Raw genomic sequence first — 17,956 nt, 5'->3', positions numbered from 1 at the left:
AATTATAGATGTTTTTAAATTATCTGACCTTTGATTCATAATATTTCAAGTAACATTTTGTCAGTTTCAGAACATCTAACAAATTGTTTCTTAAATTATTATGAATCACTCCCATAACCACCCCTTCACCGCCAAACTGCCTTACTTTTTATATATACTAATTCCATTGCTATGCAATAGTGGAGGAAAGGCAAACTTTCTTTTTACAGAGCATTGTAATCTTGCATAAGCAGTAAACATACAATGTCTAATAAGCCTAAAAGAGAGAGAGAGAGAATCAAATCAGACCAAAACACATCAAAAGACTCCTGTATTTATAAATAAATAAATAAATCCAACAGCAGGAGAAACAAAATTGTACATAAATATAGAAAAGCATCTTCCACACCTACAAAAAAGCTAGCAAACCCACCATAACAAAAAATGTATGACTGAAAAAAGCACATATTGAAATAAAACAATTTCTTACACCAGCACACAAACAAGTAAACAATGTTTCAATCATGATGAAAAATGATTTAATCAAAAACATTCAGTAAGATATTATGTGAAGAAACAAAGCTTGAGTAAATGTAGGAAAAACACCTTTGCTTATGTAAATGCTGAAAGTAAAATATACAATAAATATCTAAATCAGTTCTTGCGACTATAGAACTATATTATTAAAATATGTACATTATTCTGAGGAGCGTTTTTCTGGACCTCCAATGAAAAACAGGATTTTGCATTTTGCTCAGAGGACAGCTGGGTCAAGAAAACACAAACCACTCAATCAGTCAGTCAGTAAGTCAGTCAATCAATCAATCAATCAATCAATCAATCAATCAATCAATCAATCAATCCGTCCACCCATGTAAATTCCTTTTCTGACTGCAGTTCAAGCCATGGTTCAAATTCTTAAGTATTGAATAAGAGAGGCAGAAACCACTGAATAAGAAAGACAGAAACCTGAGAAAGTTTAGGAGCCAGAGAACTCAAGACATTATTAGAAAAACATTTTAACAATAATACATGGCTGGATTTCAGTAATGCTTGATTTGTTTATGGCAGGCATGGTTTGGTAAAGAGGACAAAGACTGACTAACCAAAGACAGATGTGGGTAAAACAAGCATTACCCATACCCATTACCCATACCCAGCCATGAGTTACTGTTGTATATAATTTGTTAACCAAGTATTACCTATACCCATTCATAAGTTATTAGTATTATATAATTATATTAATTTTGTATAATGCTGTTATTCTGGGTTTTTGTGTGTGTGTGTGTGTGTGTGTGTGTGTGTGTGTGTGTGTGTGTGTGTGTGTGTGTGTGTGTGTGTGCCTCCTATGACTTTACTTTGCAAAGATCTTTGCACTTTTAAATTGTTTCCTTTTATAACATTAATTATGTGACTGCTGCTTGGTTCCGTGTAAACTATGGGTTTCTTTTTCAGTGTCTGCTTGGAAAGCCTATATCAAGATCAGCTATGTCATATTTTTACATTGTTTTCTGTGATTTGTCCTTTTTTCTCTGTAGTCTACGGACTGGAAAATACATTTGTCTCATTATCACTGACTGCACATAAAGTAGCTTTGATAACAGAATCAGCTTTGTTATCTACATTTTCTTATTATTTATTTATTAACTTATTTATTTATTTTTCTATTTTTAGGAAGTACTAAATTTGTGTTACGTTTTATCTCTTCTGTTCCATGCTATTTTTCGCTTAAACAGGCATATCTTCTTGCTGGACTTCTTCCTGTGAATAATGATTGGTTTATAATGAGCACATTGATTGATTTGTCCAATCAGGATACATCTTTTTGAATCTTAAGTAGCTTTCTTGTATAATTCAGGACATATATTAGACATTTTGCATAAATGCTTCTCTTTGATGTTATAACTGAAAACAGATGAACAAGCACCTGTTTATAATAACGTTAACTTGAACTGGCAACAGACTGCAGCAATAGGACAGACGTTAGGGAAGAGACACAGAACAAGTATTAGCAGCTTACATGAGGCTAGACATTCTGTAAAAATTAAAATAAGTAGTACTACATTTTCATGCAGAGAATGTTTATGATTTTTCTTGATCAGAGATCAAACTAAATAATGTTATTTTATTCCTTGTCTCATTTCATTTGTGAAAAACTGCAGGATAAATATGTGAGTCTATACAAAAGTGGGTGAAAAAGGGGAAAAGAAAATAAGAAAGAATTGTTTCAATTTTAAATCAAAGTGAATACATATAAACTATGAAGACATGAAAAGTAAACAAAGCAAATAAGCAATAACAAAGTAATTACCAAATGAAGTTTTGTACTGGCAACAAGGTTCATAGATAGGTACATTGCTAGCTGCCCTTGTGAGCACCTTAATCATTAGTACAATTGCCCCTTATGCTGTTATATATAATAACACAAATAACTCTCTTATCATATTACTGTTAATGTAATCATACAGTATGACTAGTTTAGATTGAAATACAAAACACGCTGTGTTAGGGTAAGTCACTATTGATAACGTATTATAAAAGAACTACTTATACACATTACACATAGCATCACAGTATACGTACCTCATTTTGCAAACTCCATGAACAGCACAAAATTGTGCCATTATGTCATGTTTTCATGTACTAGTTATACATGCTTTGTTTCCTGCATTAAGGTTTTGTACTGTACCCACCTACAACAAAAACCAAATGTCAAATCTCAAATGCAATGTCAGTTAAAAAGGTACAGTCAGTATAATACATATTTTATCAATGCACACAAATTGTTTTTTGTTATGTCCTTTAATGCTTTATCAATGAAAAGTTTTTTTTTCAGGGAAGTACTCCACGGTGGTGCAGCGGTAGCATTGTTGCCTCACAGCAAGAGGTTTTTCCGTTCGATTCTCGGCTGGAGTGCAAGGAGAGCCTTCTGTGTGGATTCTGCATGTCCTTCCTGCAGTTGGATGGGCATTCGAAAGACATGGGTAAATGGGTGTGCCTTCGTTGAAGGCTGGACATCGAGCTGGCACCTCGGTGTTCGTGAAAATCTACTGCCAATCATTAGCGGACCGGAGTTCCGCCGTGGCGACCCCTAACTGGGAAAAGCCGAAAGACAAACAAACAACTTCCTTGGAATCTCTACAAGTTACACATTTAAAGTGTTAACCTTTGGAACAAAGATGTATCTAGTAAATAATATGATTTTGTTAATTTTATTAACTCTTTTTAGACATGACATAGGCAACAAAGTCAAAGACAAAGGCACATGACTATAATCACAGATAATTTAGAGAAACTAGCAAACACACAGGTCTTTTATGAAGTTGGAGGTAGCAAAATAATCAGAAGAAATTGATATGAATGAAGGGAGAACCACAGACAGTAAATGGAAATCATGATCAGACACTACACTTTGCAGTTTTGGGGCATCAGCACTTACTGGTGTAGCACCCTTTAATGGATAACCACTGAACCTGAGTGAGGATACCTCTGAACAAATAGCAATGAAGATTAATCTAGAAGGTGGAAAATTTGGCACAAGAAAATGATCCCAGACCATGAATTCAGATGTTGACGTGGGGGCACTGAAAAATAAGAAATGAACTCAAATTTGTGGAGTGTGACAGAGTGCAAGAAAAGTGCAACAGTTTATGGGAGGAGGTCCTGTACGTGGTATTTTGTACTTGTAGTTTGAAAATGATATGAGCAAAGTTCAAAGGAATCGCAGGTGAAATTAATATAGACTCATAACTTTGGTAATTAGTATCATTTTGGGAATAAACTTTAAAAATACCCATCTTGAGTGTCTCACCATGAACTTTAAACCACACTGTGCAATTCTGTCTTAAACAGGAATTTTTTTCAGTTGTTAAGAGAAATTGTTTCCTGTCTGAAGTCACTTCCTATGGTCAATATATATATATATATATATATATATATATATATATATATATATATATATATATATATATACGTACAAAACAGTTTTTCAAAAATAGGTCTGGGTGTAACATTTTGTAATTCTAAGTAAAATATCAAATGTCAGTAGTAGAAATGCTCACTAAGTTAAATGCAAAATTGCAAGTTTGGCAGTTAGTAATATTCTTGAGCATTCATTCATTCATTCATTCATTCATTCTTTCTTCTTCTGATTTTCTACTTTATCTATTTCAGGGTCGGGGCTAAGATAGATCCTTATCTAGACATAAGGCTGTGAAACTAATTTTGGATAGGCCCCAGTCTATTACATACACACACACACACACACACACACACACACACACACACACACACACACACACACACACACACACACACGCACACACACACACACACAAGCACACGCACATTTATTTATTTTTTATTTTGACATTTAACTGGTTATATCCTACTGAGCTATAGCCCATTTTCAGAGGGGGCCCAGGGGAAAAGCCCCATAAAGAAACAATTACAAATAATATTACAAAAACAGTTGCAAAGAGTAACAGGAATTACAGAAGATTTTTAAATACATGGAATATATCTTAGAAGTTTGATTGAATCTGTGAACAGTTTGGATGACTGATAGTCACTTTCAAATACTGCATGCTTTTGGGTTGTGAGGTGGAAATCAATGGACCTGGCAAAAGCCACATTGACAAGTTCTCACAAGGCTGATCCTAGGGGCTTAGTTTATAAAGTATGTGCAGTACCCTAAAAGGCATTTTGCATATCAGGTTAAAATAATATAAATCTTAATAAAGTTACAAGGAGAAATTTGCCAAATTGAGCAGGGAGTTAATATTATTTTATGACAAAATTCTAGACCACAAATCTTGTGTTCTTTTTTTTAATTTTGTTTATTTTATTTTTTTTTAATTTCTTAATCAGGCAAGTAAGCTGGTTTGAAAGACCCATTTAAGCCACACATTTTCATCTTGGAAATGGGTCGGGTATTGAGTTCTTAGATCTGTGGACAACTGTGTAAAGAAAGCACAAAAAAGGCTTACAAAAGACCGATGTGAAAGTGAGGCTAGAAATTAGTGTAGATAATTGGGCCTACAAGAGGTGAAAAAGAGGGGTAGGGAGGAACAGGCAGAGTGTGAGGAGGCTGGCAAAAAGGCAGCAAAAAGTGCAGAAAAGGGCAGCAAAAGTTAAAGCTGTAAGGGGGATAGCAGAAGGGATCAAGAAAGGAAGCAAGTTTTTTTCTTTTTTTTTGTGCAGAGCTGAAAGAAGGAGAGAGAAAGAACTGCCAAGATTAAGTGAAAATGGTAGGGAGTTCACAGAAGGCTTTTTAAAAAGCAGATGTACTGAATGAACACTTGTTTCAGTCTTCACAATGGAAAGCAAGGTGAAGGTGCCATGCTGGGAGAGAAGCAGGGCAGAATAGGGAAAACAGTGATCAGACACTAGGATAAAAAAGGGGAAGATTTGGAGGGAACTGCTGTTTTATGGATAAAAAAGCACAAGGACCTGATGGGCTGCTTCTCAGGTCCTCAGAAATCTGACAATTGGGTTGGTAGACCCCCCTGACTGAGAATGGAAAGAAGGAGAAAAAAATCTGAGGAATTAAAGGTGTTTTAGCTTAATAAAACTGTCATGGAAAAATTATTTAGTCTGGCAAGTGGCACAGGGGGTCAAGAGTGAGATCTGTAGTTCTTGTGGTATAGGGTATGATTCTCCGAGAACTCATTTCCTACTGTGTGACCTTTAACACGTCACTTAGCCAGTCAGTGCTTGGGGGCAATTGGGATATGCTCCTCAATGGTCTGTTGGACTGCAAGCCAAATAACTACCGATGAGCACATAGAAAGAGTAGCTGGAGGATAAGGTTGGTAACATTTCTAAAGGATGGCAACCAATATGGATCCATAGCCTGAAAGAGCTGTCACTCAAACCTGGTGCAGTTTTATGGCTGGCATACAGATGCACAAGAAAGGTGAATCCCAGTAGACATAGTCTACCTGGACTTCAGAAACACCTTTGATTCTGTCCTACACAGGAGGCTGATAGGAAGAATGTAGTGGCTGTGGGTAGAACCAAGACCGATGCACTAGATAGCTGCATGGCTGAATGGCAGACAACAGGTGGTGGTGGTGAAAGGGACAACATCAGCAACTGGGAAAGTGACTAATGGAGTGTCACTGGGGTGTGTCCTGGGTCCAGTACTCCTCAATGTGTTTTTCTGAAAACTATCTGAGGAAATAGATAACAAGATCAACTTCCTTGTTGAAGGTACAAAGGTGCAAAATGGGAGGACTGGGAGTGGAGTCTAGCAAGGGATCAGAAAGGGTGAGCAAGTGGACAAAAAGGTGATAGCTTTCCTTACAAATAAATGCAAAGTACTTCATTTAGGCCACAAAAGCCTTAGTATAAAAGGATTATGTGGGAGGAATAGGACTGATGATAGCAGAGCAAGAAATAATCTGGATTTTTGGACTGCTGGAAGCAGGATGACAGTGCAGCAACATCAACAAATAGGAATCTATGGTGTATCCTGAGGGGATATATTTCAGCAGGAATGATGTAATGCTTCTCCTCTACAGGTCTTTGATCAGAGCACATCTTTAGTACTCTGTCTGCTTCTGAAGACTATATAAGGAAAATTACATTAGGCTACTAGAAGAAATTCAAAACTGCTAGAAAGATCTGATGGATGATGGATAATGAATATGACTACAAGAAGGAAGAGATGTAGCTGTTTTAACCTCAGAATAGAAGAGACAGAGTAACACGATACTAGTGCACAAGGTTTATTTATTTATTTATGTTTGTTTGCCAGGATACCACACTGATCAACACTGACCAATTTCAGACTTAACCTGGGTGAAATAAAAATATTTCACAAACAAAAATACAGAAATGTAAGCAATAACAGAGTTTGCTTTGGCTGGTAGGCTTAGAAAAGAGGAGATCTTTTTGGCCCAGAAGAGAATGAAGTTTATTTTGGGCTCTCTATTTGTCTAGGTGGAAATAAAAGTTTAGCAACTGATCAAGTCATTATCCTAAATTTTACAGACCCTCATAAGCAAACTGTTCCTGAAAAAAATCCAAAAGTTCAAATAGCAAAAATCTGTCACAGACCATAGGTAAAGCTCCAGAAGACTTTAAATAGTCCAGAACAACAAAGATGCTGCCCAGAAGTGTAGGGACATTGTGGAAATGGAAGTTTTGCAACTAGTCAAGCCATAAACCAATGTATTTGAAGTTGGTTTCTATGTAATGGTTGTAAAAGCCAAAGGTAGTTAAAGAGTCAGGTGCTTGGTGAAGATCATGCCAGGAAGATGTTAAGGAGTCATTCTCAGCCAGTAGAACAAAGGGGGAAGGGAAAGAATGGGGCAATAGCAGATTAGAGGGACTGACTACTCCCTGTATCTTTGAAAACACTTTTTCACAGAGAGGGCAGGCAGAATGTTAAAGCACTTAAAATACATACTAGATAAGCTTATTGTCTCCTTCTTCAGTCAAGCAAATAGACTGCAATATTTGCAGATTACATTCCATTACAGGAAATATTTACCTGGGTAAGAACAATTGTCACAAGAGTGACACTTACTTGCAACAGAATATTTGCAGACTGTTACAAGAAGGACATCTTTACCAGCATCATGTATGATGAAGTATCTACAAACAAACTAAGGGGAATTGCTGTCATCAGTCCTACTGCTGTATTTAACTATGAGCGGAGGTTTAGTTAGCTCCTGGCATGGCTTGTGGGGTAACCTGCATCCGTATAACATTGGCAGTCACAGATATTATAAAGGTGGTATACCAGGTTGCTACAGAAGAGAAAGTAGTCATTCTCATTTCTGAGTTGCCAGACAGAAGATTCCATTTGCTGGAAATGCTGTTTTTCCAATGATTATGCCAAAGTTTGTTCCATGTAGGGTTAGGCTTTCATTATTTCATGAGCAGAAGAATTAGCTACTGGTTTTGACTACAGGGTGATTAACTAGGAGTAGGTTGTAGCCCTGGTAAAGAAATTGTCAAAGCAAAATGAGAAAAATCAGAATACCAAACTGGAGGGTGCTGCTGCTTTACCTTATGCAGCGGAGACACAGTAGATAGGAGAAGTGTGGTACCCATTGGGTTCTTCTTAGGAATATACATGAGTTGTTTGAAAGGGAAGCAAGTCAGCATTCAGTCTACAGACTATTACATGTCTAGTCAATAACCAGATGTCAGAGTCAAACCCTGTAGTGTATCTGTAAGGTGAGGACCTTAACCATCATGCCAAGCCCTCCGTCACTGCACAGTTTTATATTAAAAAGTGGTATTGCATTCACTGTACAAAATGCCATTTTCCAATAAAATTATGCAATGACACTGTTTATGAAGTGGGGACCCTGAGATGCTGTACTGATAATTTTTGCCGAGAATGTTAAGGACTTATGAAGTTATGCTCATTTGTTAAATGCCCTGTAGGAAATAATAGAAAAAAATTGCAATTTCATCAATAGACAGAGAAATGAGAACATTCTCCAGTTCAGCTAACAAAACTGCACTGTATGTCTGAGTAAGGTAAGTATAGAGTTTCATCCTGTGTTTACTGGTTAAGTATAGAGTTGAGAAAAATCTTTGTAACACAATCTACTTTTCAGATTTCTCAGATTCCTATAAGAGAAGAAGGGTTTGGAATCTAACACATTCCTAACATCAAATGATGCCATCAAAATTACCCAATTCTTCTCAATAATATGTTTAACAGCCTGGGTATTAATATTAAACGTTGTCACATATCTAACTCTAGGTGAACCCCCCCCATATCAGTCTCCCTACGCACATATGTATCAGATTCACTTAGCATACTAAAGGTTGGTTTAAGTAACACAGCCCTGTGTCTTGAAATTTTACCCATTAAATCACAGAGCGATGTTGAATCATAGCCACTATGTAGAAAGTCCATCTTCATATCCTCAATCTGTTTTAAAAAAAACACCATCATCTGTATTGAGCCGACTGGCTCTACTAAACTGCACAGTGACTATCCCTTTAAAAATATGAGGAGCATGCATGCTGTTCCTATGAAGGTATCTACCAGCACATACTTCTTTCTTATGTATACTCGTACAAATTGAACCCTCCTTTAGTTCTATACATAAATCCAAAAAGGTAATACTGGTTTCAGAGTAAGTCATTTTAAACTTAAGGAAGGTAGTTGTACCATTTAAATAATCTAAATAAGTGCACAAATCACCGATAGACCCCTTCCAAACAAGGAAGCAGTCATCAACAAAACACTGATAGAAGCAAACCTTATTATTTAACAGGTTAGCATTACTACACACATATTTGGTTTCCCACTGATGGAGAACCAGATTGGCATAAGTATTGGCCACAGATGTGCCCATTGTGACAGCAGTGAGTTGTAGAAAGAACTTATCATCAAACAAGAAAACATTTGTAGTGAGGACCAAATCTAATAAAGAACAAATGTTCTCTATTTGTCTAGCAGGCATAGTGGCCATGCTAGTCAAAAACTCTCTGATGGCCTCAATTCCAAGGTCTTTTATCAAATTGAATGCCTTTGATATTTTTATTTTCCTGAATATAATTTACTAATGGCTCAATAACTATGGCAAATAATAATGGAGACAAATGGTATCCCTGTTTTGTGCCTTTGGTAATTTCTATGCATTTCGAAAAGCATGACCCAATTTTAATATAAGCTAATGATTTTTCATAAAGTGATTTAATTAATAATGTACATTTTTGTTTGAAAAGCCATCTTCTTCTAGAACTAACCAAAGATAATCCCAGTGGACAGAATCAAAGGAACTATTTATGTCTAGACTGACTGCTGTCATGTTATATTTTGTAAAATTAATATAATCAATTAAGGAAATGATTATTTTAATATTATCATATGTGTTTCTGTCTTTTATAATGGTCTTTGTCTATTAATAAAAGGAGTAGCTGTTTAACTCTACCTGCATGTATTTCTATAAACATCTTATAATCAATATTTAATAAGGATCTACTGTAGCTCTGTAAGATGAACATTCATTTCCTTTTTTGTCTGGCTTCAAAATAGGGGATATTATGGTGTATTTCCAAGGAGAAGGAATATTTGTGCCTTATTTTATTAATATAAACACTTTCAGTGATAATGCCAAGGCTTCTTTAGTTAGACGTTTAAACATTTCTGGGATCATATTATATATGTCAGGTGCTTTGTTTAGTTTTAGGTTATTAATTTGGGATTTAAGTTCAGTCGTTGTGATTTGTTTGTCTATTACTTTTATGTGATCATCTGTTAATTTGGTTCTTGTGTGTCTTTTAAAGACTTTAATATGCTTTGTGGTTCTATTTTTTTCTTGTTGAGTGTTAACTTTCTGAAAATATAATTTAAATGCTTCCAGTATCTCCTCTAAATCTGATACTTTCTTCTTGGTGTCTAGAATATATATTTCTTTCATCTGATTTATTTTTATGACCTTCTTAGTTCTAGTTGCTATTCTTTTCTGATTCCTGGGATTCATCAAATAAGAACACAGCTTGATCTTTTCTAGATTAATTGTTGTCTTATAATGCAGTGTCTCTGAATATTTCTTATTTCTCTTATCTAACTAATTTGTTAAATTCATCTTTCCCTTCTGAATATCTAGTTTTAGTGTGTCAATTCTTGTTTGTAATTCCAGCAATTCTTTGTCCCATTGCTTTTTCTTACTATTAAACAATGTTAATACTCTGCCATACAAAAATGACTTCAATGATTCCAGATACATCTTCAGTAAGATTTATGTCTAAAAATGTTTGTGTCTCTTTAACATAAAATTCCTTAAAATCCTTTAAGTTTATGTATAAAAGTATTCTAATTACAGTTATTTTTTTTTGTTTTGTGTTCTGATCTAAATCAAAAGCAATTGCATTGTGGTCTGACAATGGGCAAGAGATTACATTGACTTTACCTTGTTTAGTAGCTAGGTATCTTCATATATGTACTCTATCTATTCTTGAAAATGTACCTTGTTGGTGGGAATAATGAGTGAAGAATAATGTGTTTGAGTCAGCATAGTCATTAATATCTACAATATTAAGTGTTTCAATTAAATCAGATAGTAACTTAGATAATGCTGTTTTATTTTGTGTATTTTTACATTAGTGTCCCCATCACTCATACAATTAAAGTCACCTGCTATGACTATTTTCCCTTTAGTGTGATGTATAATATCTTCTATATGTTGTTTGGCTAATTTGACACCTAGTCCAGGTATCCAACAAATATTTACTAGTGTATATATTTTCCCATTTATGGATATCATTTCAAAACATAGCACCCTGTTCTGTCATGATATGTGAAAAATTATTTATGATGATTCTGCTTGTTGCTTGCTGAAACCAAAGTCTGATTAATGCACTGAGCCTTTCAAGCTGTTATACTTTACAATACTGTACTTATTAACTTATGCACAGTTACTAATAGAATAACTTGTCTATGTAACAGACAACATGTATGATACTGTTACAGTTTACAGCTTTAATGTCTCAGGTTTAGTTTTTCTTACAATTACAGATGATAACTTTTCATTCTCCATTTACCTCAGAACAAACATGTTCCTACATGTACCAGATCTAACAAAAATCATATATAATACCATTTACTTTCAATGTTGTTTATATACACTCTTTTGGGCCATTCGGATCCTGTCCATGAAGCACTCTGTTGATGTCAATACTATTGAAATTCATTTGATGGCATGCAGTCTGTTGATAAGTTAGTTTGTGTTCTATTTCAAGGTAAATAATGTGATAATCTTAAACTTTTGGGGAGTTGTTCCTGTTGATAAGTTGTTTCTGTCTCCAGCCGGTAGGGAGTTGTTCATTCCTGCACCTGGGTTTCTTATCTGCAATTCTCCTTGAAACTTGTACCAGGCACAGAACATTTTGTACTAGACAGTAGGATGCCAAACCATGCATATTTCTAACTAAAGAAAGTTTAACTCTTGTGTGTGTGTGTGTGTGTGTGTGTGTGTGTGTGTGTGTGTGTGTGTGTGTGTGTATACTAACAAACAGAAATGTGCATGCATTTAATTTTGGGAGGGTGGCCTAATGGTTAAGGTGTTTGCCTTACAAACATAAGGTGCAGGGCAGTTAGCTTAGTACTAATCTATGAACACACACACACACACACATATATATATATATATATATATATATATATATATATATATATATATATATATTATATCAAGCAGAAGTGTACATGCACTATTACAAGTGTCTAAATACATACTTCTAACAATATGTATTTAAAATTTTTGGCATTAAGAATTTGTTTTTTCCATAATACTGCTACTCCTTTCCCTTTTTGCTTGTAATGAGAACTTGCTAAAACTGTATAAATATTTCTGTTAATTTTGTCTAAGTCTTCTTGTACAAGGTGCGTTTCCTATAAAAAGATAATCTGTGCATTAGATATTTTCAAATATTTAAGGAGACTCCCTCTTTTACAACCATTATTCAGACAATTCACATCAATAGAAATACATTTCATAGTTAAATTATTACTATTCAGAGTGTTAGTCATGTGTATATATTTGAACCAGTAAGCAAATGTATTTAACTAAAAAGAATGACTTATTCTGATCTGATCTGATATAACATAATAATTATAACTCATAGACACCCAATAAAAATAATTGAACAATAAAACATTATGAAACAAGATAAAAAACAAGCTAAACCTCCTATGGGGAAACAAACTCCAGCTTTGAATTGACTATCCATTCAAGTCTACCCTCTAAGACCCCTTATAAGAGTATTTTCTCAGCCCAATTATCTAAACATTTCTTACTATATTTTTTAACTTTTTCATGTAAAATATTATTATTTTTACAATGTGTGAGTTTACATCAAATAGAATACACTAAACATATTCATATGTGTACTAAATATATTATTAATTATTAAAATAATGCAATTTACAGTGACTTTTAACATTTACCTATAATATTCAACCGTTGTCACTTTATAAAATTGTCTTAGTACAAATGAATGGATTTTTGTCATTCAAATTTATCTAAATAAAATACTATGCAGGTATAGACTTGTTTAAAGACATGGTAAAATTCCTTTCTACAATTTCAATGTTGTAATGTGCTATCAAAACATTGTTTTTAACTTCAACCATTTAACGAAAATTATGCTGTGAAATATTCACATTCATATAACATGCAGTAAACCTTGAAGCTTTCAATTCTACTATTAAATCAGGTCTCTTGTGATTCAGAAACCATTAAGCTATGTGTTGTTAGTTAAGCCTCTCTGCATATCTATGCTCACATGAATAATGCTAGGATTATCATAGGATCATATGAAGTTACTAGGCTATTGGCCCTGAGGCCCTTATAAGCCTTGCCAAGAATTTAGCCCATGTTCTGACAAGTCCCCACCCAATGCCCTTGTCCAGCAGGGACACAGGTGGAACCCAAGGGTGTATTTTCTGTTCCCCATCCAGTTATCCAGGTTGCGCTTAAAAAGGGATAATGAGGAACTCTGTTTGACATGGAAGGAAAGTCTATTTCACAGAAGGGGAAGTCTCTGGGGCACAAATCTGTCCCACCAACAAGTCCTATTGATGTCATAGACCAGGTTGAGGTCATGCTTGTGGATTACTCGAGTGAAACTTTGCTTGCAGATATGCAGCAGTCTCATCAAGGTGGGGGTCTGAGATTGCTTTGTATGCCAGACAGTGGTCACCTCTGAGGAGTCTGTATGAGGCTGATTAGATGGATAGGGCTTTTAGCCTATCTGTGTAGGGTAGATGTTTGAGGCCCTAGATTCTCCTTGTGAAGAATCTCTGTTGTCTCTCCAGCTGCTATATGTGCTTTGTGAGGTACATGCTGAAAGGGGTGCTGTACTTAATAATAGGTCTTATAAGGGAAGAATACAGGGATGTTTTGAGCACAGAAGGCAAAAAAAACAGCTCTGGATGCAGCAAACCTGTATCCAGACTATGCTACTCAATTTAAGGGTTACGAACAAAGTAAAACTACTACCAAACTTGTAAAAAATAACTGCAACAAATACTGAAAAACAATCACAGGTGGCAAGACAAATCCAAGGAACAAAATAGAATCCACTGAGGCAAGTTATAATCCACTGAGACAAGTTTTAATTCCTAAAAACAAGTTGTGTAAGAGCTTTTGTCTTGCATCTATGAGCAAGACTTCATCAGACAAACAGAACTAATGTAAAATGCAGTTATTTAAAGTGTAGCTGTTTGAAATGTCACATGCTAAACATCAATTAGCTTCTAAAAGCAAAAGTACATATATTTAAAAACATTTTAATATAAATACAAATACTAAATAAATAAGCTTGAATAAATAAGCAAGCATGAATAAAACTGACCAAAAATAAACAGTATGACAAATTTGATATAAAAATTGGACTTTACTTAGTTCTGATACAAATTTGACTTCTATCCTCGAACCCAGACCCAGAAGTGTCTATAGAAGAGGGCAGAACCTTAAAAGTTTGTTGGAGAGGGGTAGGATTCCAGTTGCCAGTGTCCCAGGCATGTATAAAAGTGAGAGTTGCTCCCAATGCAGATTTATGGAGGTGGGTAATACCTTCTCCATTAGAGGGAGAAAATACTACATAAATAAAAGATTTAATTGTGCCACCAAGGGAGTGGTCTATTTAGCAACCTGTAACCTCTGCCCTTGTTTCTACTTCAGTAAGACTGATCGTAGATTCAAGGACAGGGTCTATGAACATATTTACAGCATCAGGAAGTTAAAATTGGAGAATGCACTGGCTAAGCATGTGCACAAACACCCTCAGCATGGTTTCAAGTTTAGGGTGATTGATCAGATTGAACAAGATCCTGGGGGGGACCCCTCACCCTTAAGCTAGAACTGTGCGAATTATTATGGCAAATAAAATTGAATGCCTATAATGTACTAGGGCTAAATGATTTATGTTCTTAGTCTTGTGTTTTAAAACTGAAGAGTCTGCAGAGGTAATTGAACATTTCTTCTGTACATTTGTTGTTTGTTTACATCACTGAACCTTAGTAGAAATACTTACATTCTCTGTATTTTTTTATTTTTTTAATTTTTTGTATTATATTAGTTAACTGACAGGCTGAGTAATAGGAGATATATGATTTTACTAGTGGTTAGTTCTTTTAAATGAATTGCTCTTTTAAATGAATTGCTCATTTTGCATGTTAATTATTTAGTACAGTTTTTAAACAAAGTTTTTTATATCATTTTCTTAAAATCAGGTCATTCTCAATGTGCATGTTTTTAAATATCTGTACTTTTACTTTTAGAAGCTAATTGATGTTTAGCATGTAACATTTCAAACAGCTACACTTTAAATAGCTGCATTTTACATTAGTTCTGTTTGTCTGATGAAGTCTTGCTCATAGAAGCAAGATTAAAGCGCTTACACAACTTGTTTTTAGGAATTAAAACTTGTCTCAGTGCATTATAACTTGTCTCAGTGGATTATATTTTGTTCCTTGGATTTGTCTTGCCACCTGTGGTTGTTTTTCAACAAAGTAAAACTCACAGAAAAGCACAGATTTAGCACTTACAGAGAAAAACAGAATTCACAGCATCAAAAAATACAGTTAAACAGTAATGAAATGCTGTAAAATGCAGTTAAACAGTAATGAATTGCAGTAAATAGCAATGAAATACTGTTAGTAATAAAATGCAGTTAATCAGTGAATTGCTTCAAAACAGTGCACAAGTGATAAATTAGCTATAAGGCACATATAAAAATGATAGGCAAGTGCAAATACAATAAAATAATTAAAAATAAATGAAAAGGCTCTTAGATTAGTTCTGGAACCTCAGGAATTTTGTAAAACATCCCAAAGATGATGTACCTTATCAGAGCCTAGTTCAGACAAGCCCAAACCAGCTCAAATGTGGTTGTTTTAAACACCACAAAAACAGAAGATTCTTGTAACACAGATATCTTGAGAAAGAACTGACTACATAAAGTAGCAGTCATTTATTCTGAAATTATTTACTTATTTCAAAGCAGGAGGCCTTTTTAAGTCATTGAAGTTTAATAAAATTTATCTTTCACAAAAAATAATAATCAGAAGAAGTCCTTCATTTCCTAACAGATTTGCGTCTAATTTGCACATCAGACACTTTTCAGCATATATTTTAATTACAATTGTTAGGAAAATTTAAACCAGGTTTTTTTTTAAATGCGCATGCTTTCAAGTATTCCCAACTTCTCAAAAAATGTGAATTGCTGAGTAGGGAATCTTTGCATAAGTGCATCTGTCGTATTATGACCAGAGCTGAATTGAGGAACCTAAATGCATATAAACTTCAAAAATAGGTGAGAGCCTCAGAAAGGGATTGTCATTACATTAAAGTGTAATAATAAATCTGTCTGACTTTTGATATCATGAAAAAGGGTTTTAAAATATACCCTTAAATTACACAAGCAATTTGCTCTTTTTTTTGAGTGTAGTGGGAATAATCAACTCATACAAAAGCAAGACAGATTTTCTGCACAGGTTCTTAATAACTCCAGTGCTAAGTAATTTGTATAATATGTAAACTTTGATAAAAACAAAAGCTTCATTCTATACATAGATTAAGTAAAATAACAAAATAGATTGCTTCAATATATTTAAATTACACAGTAATACTTACACAGTAATACACAGTAATACTTATATTAAGTGGGTATCCCTTTAAAATGAAAAAATTCCCATAACCCGTATCCCGACCTTTAACCCAAGTGCTTACATCACATGTGGACCATTTAATTTCATTTAGATCACTTGCAAATTTGCAGAGGGATTATAGTATTCTATAAGCTTTAACAGTGGAAACTTACAACAGCAAAGCAAGAAAATAACTATAAATAATTATAAAATAATTTGAAATAAAGCATACTTGCTCAACAATTTTAAAGATGTCTCAAGCTCATGAGGTATTTAATAGCTTCCCCTTTCTTCAAATGTCTACTTGTAAATCCTAAATAAATTCTAGGCATCTAAGAAGTATTCCAGTATCCCAGAAACAAGCTTTACTATTACAAAACTGAATGTTATTAATGATATAAATAAAAATCATCTCTCTTCATGTGTTAAGCATACACCCACCATCAAATCAGTCCAAGCTCTGTACCATTCAAAGAGAAACATCAACAGCAGAAGCAAATATGATGTATATAAAGCCCGGAAGTCCCCAAGACATGTATAACAGTTCTTCATGTCAAACTTAACAACTTAGAATATTGATCTAACTTCATTTCCATAAATTGTTAACAATACTTTACATCCATATTATGTAGAAAAATATACAGCATGATATTCAACCCAGAGGCTCTCATTCTCTTACAGTTTCCTTTCCCCTTTTCTTTTTTTTCTTCCTTTTTCTTTTCCTTTCTCTTGTCCTCCCAATTTTTTAAGTGTTTATGAGACTTTAAATATTAAGACAGTCTATCAAAAGGTATAAGCAAATAAAGTATGGATTTGTTTTGAGTATTATGTTATATTAATTATTTTTCTTTTAGATATATTAGTAATATGGAAAAAACTAGTTTAAGTATTACCAAATGTCAAATTGATATAATGAGGTTAAAGAAGCAAAAATGGAATACCTTTACCTTTTTCTTTTTAGACTTGTAGTCTTTTAGTTGAGACATCGGTTATTAACATTAATATTTAAGAAGCAAAGCTAAAATGTCTTTACCCTTTTCCTTTTTAGAGTTCTAGTCCTTTGGTTAAAAGGTAGCAAATTTGTTGTACTTATTAGGATATTTTGTAGAATCGTCATCTAATTAAAATGAGATGAGTGATATAAAAAGAGAAAAAACAAAGAACAGATATTTAAAAATTATTTATCATTTAGTGTCTTCTTCTTCTTATCTGCTTTTTTCCCATCATTTTCCCTGCTTGACACTTTAGAGTAAAACCAGCCCAGTCCATTTCTTCTGTTTGATTTAAGATTTCATTGGCTGTTAAGTAAAACACAGCTGCATCCAGGTATCAAAGGTTTTAACACCA

Source organism: Protopterus annectens, chromosome 6.part0 (assembly GCF_019279795.1).
Source record: "Protopterus annectens isolate FY-2018-M chromosome 6.part0, PAN1.0, whole genome shotgun sequence".
Taxonomy (NCBI): domain Eukaryota; kingdom Metazoa; phylum Chordata; order Ceratodontiformes; family Protopteridae; genus Protopterus; species Protopterus annectens.
The sequence above is the reverse complement of the archived record's forward strand: the minus strand, read 5'-3'. Positions refer to the sequence as shown.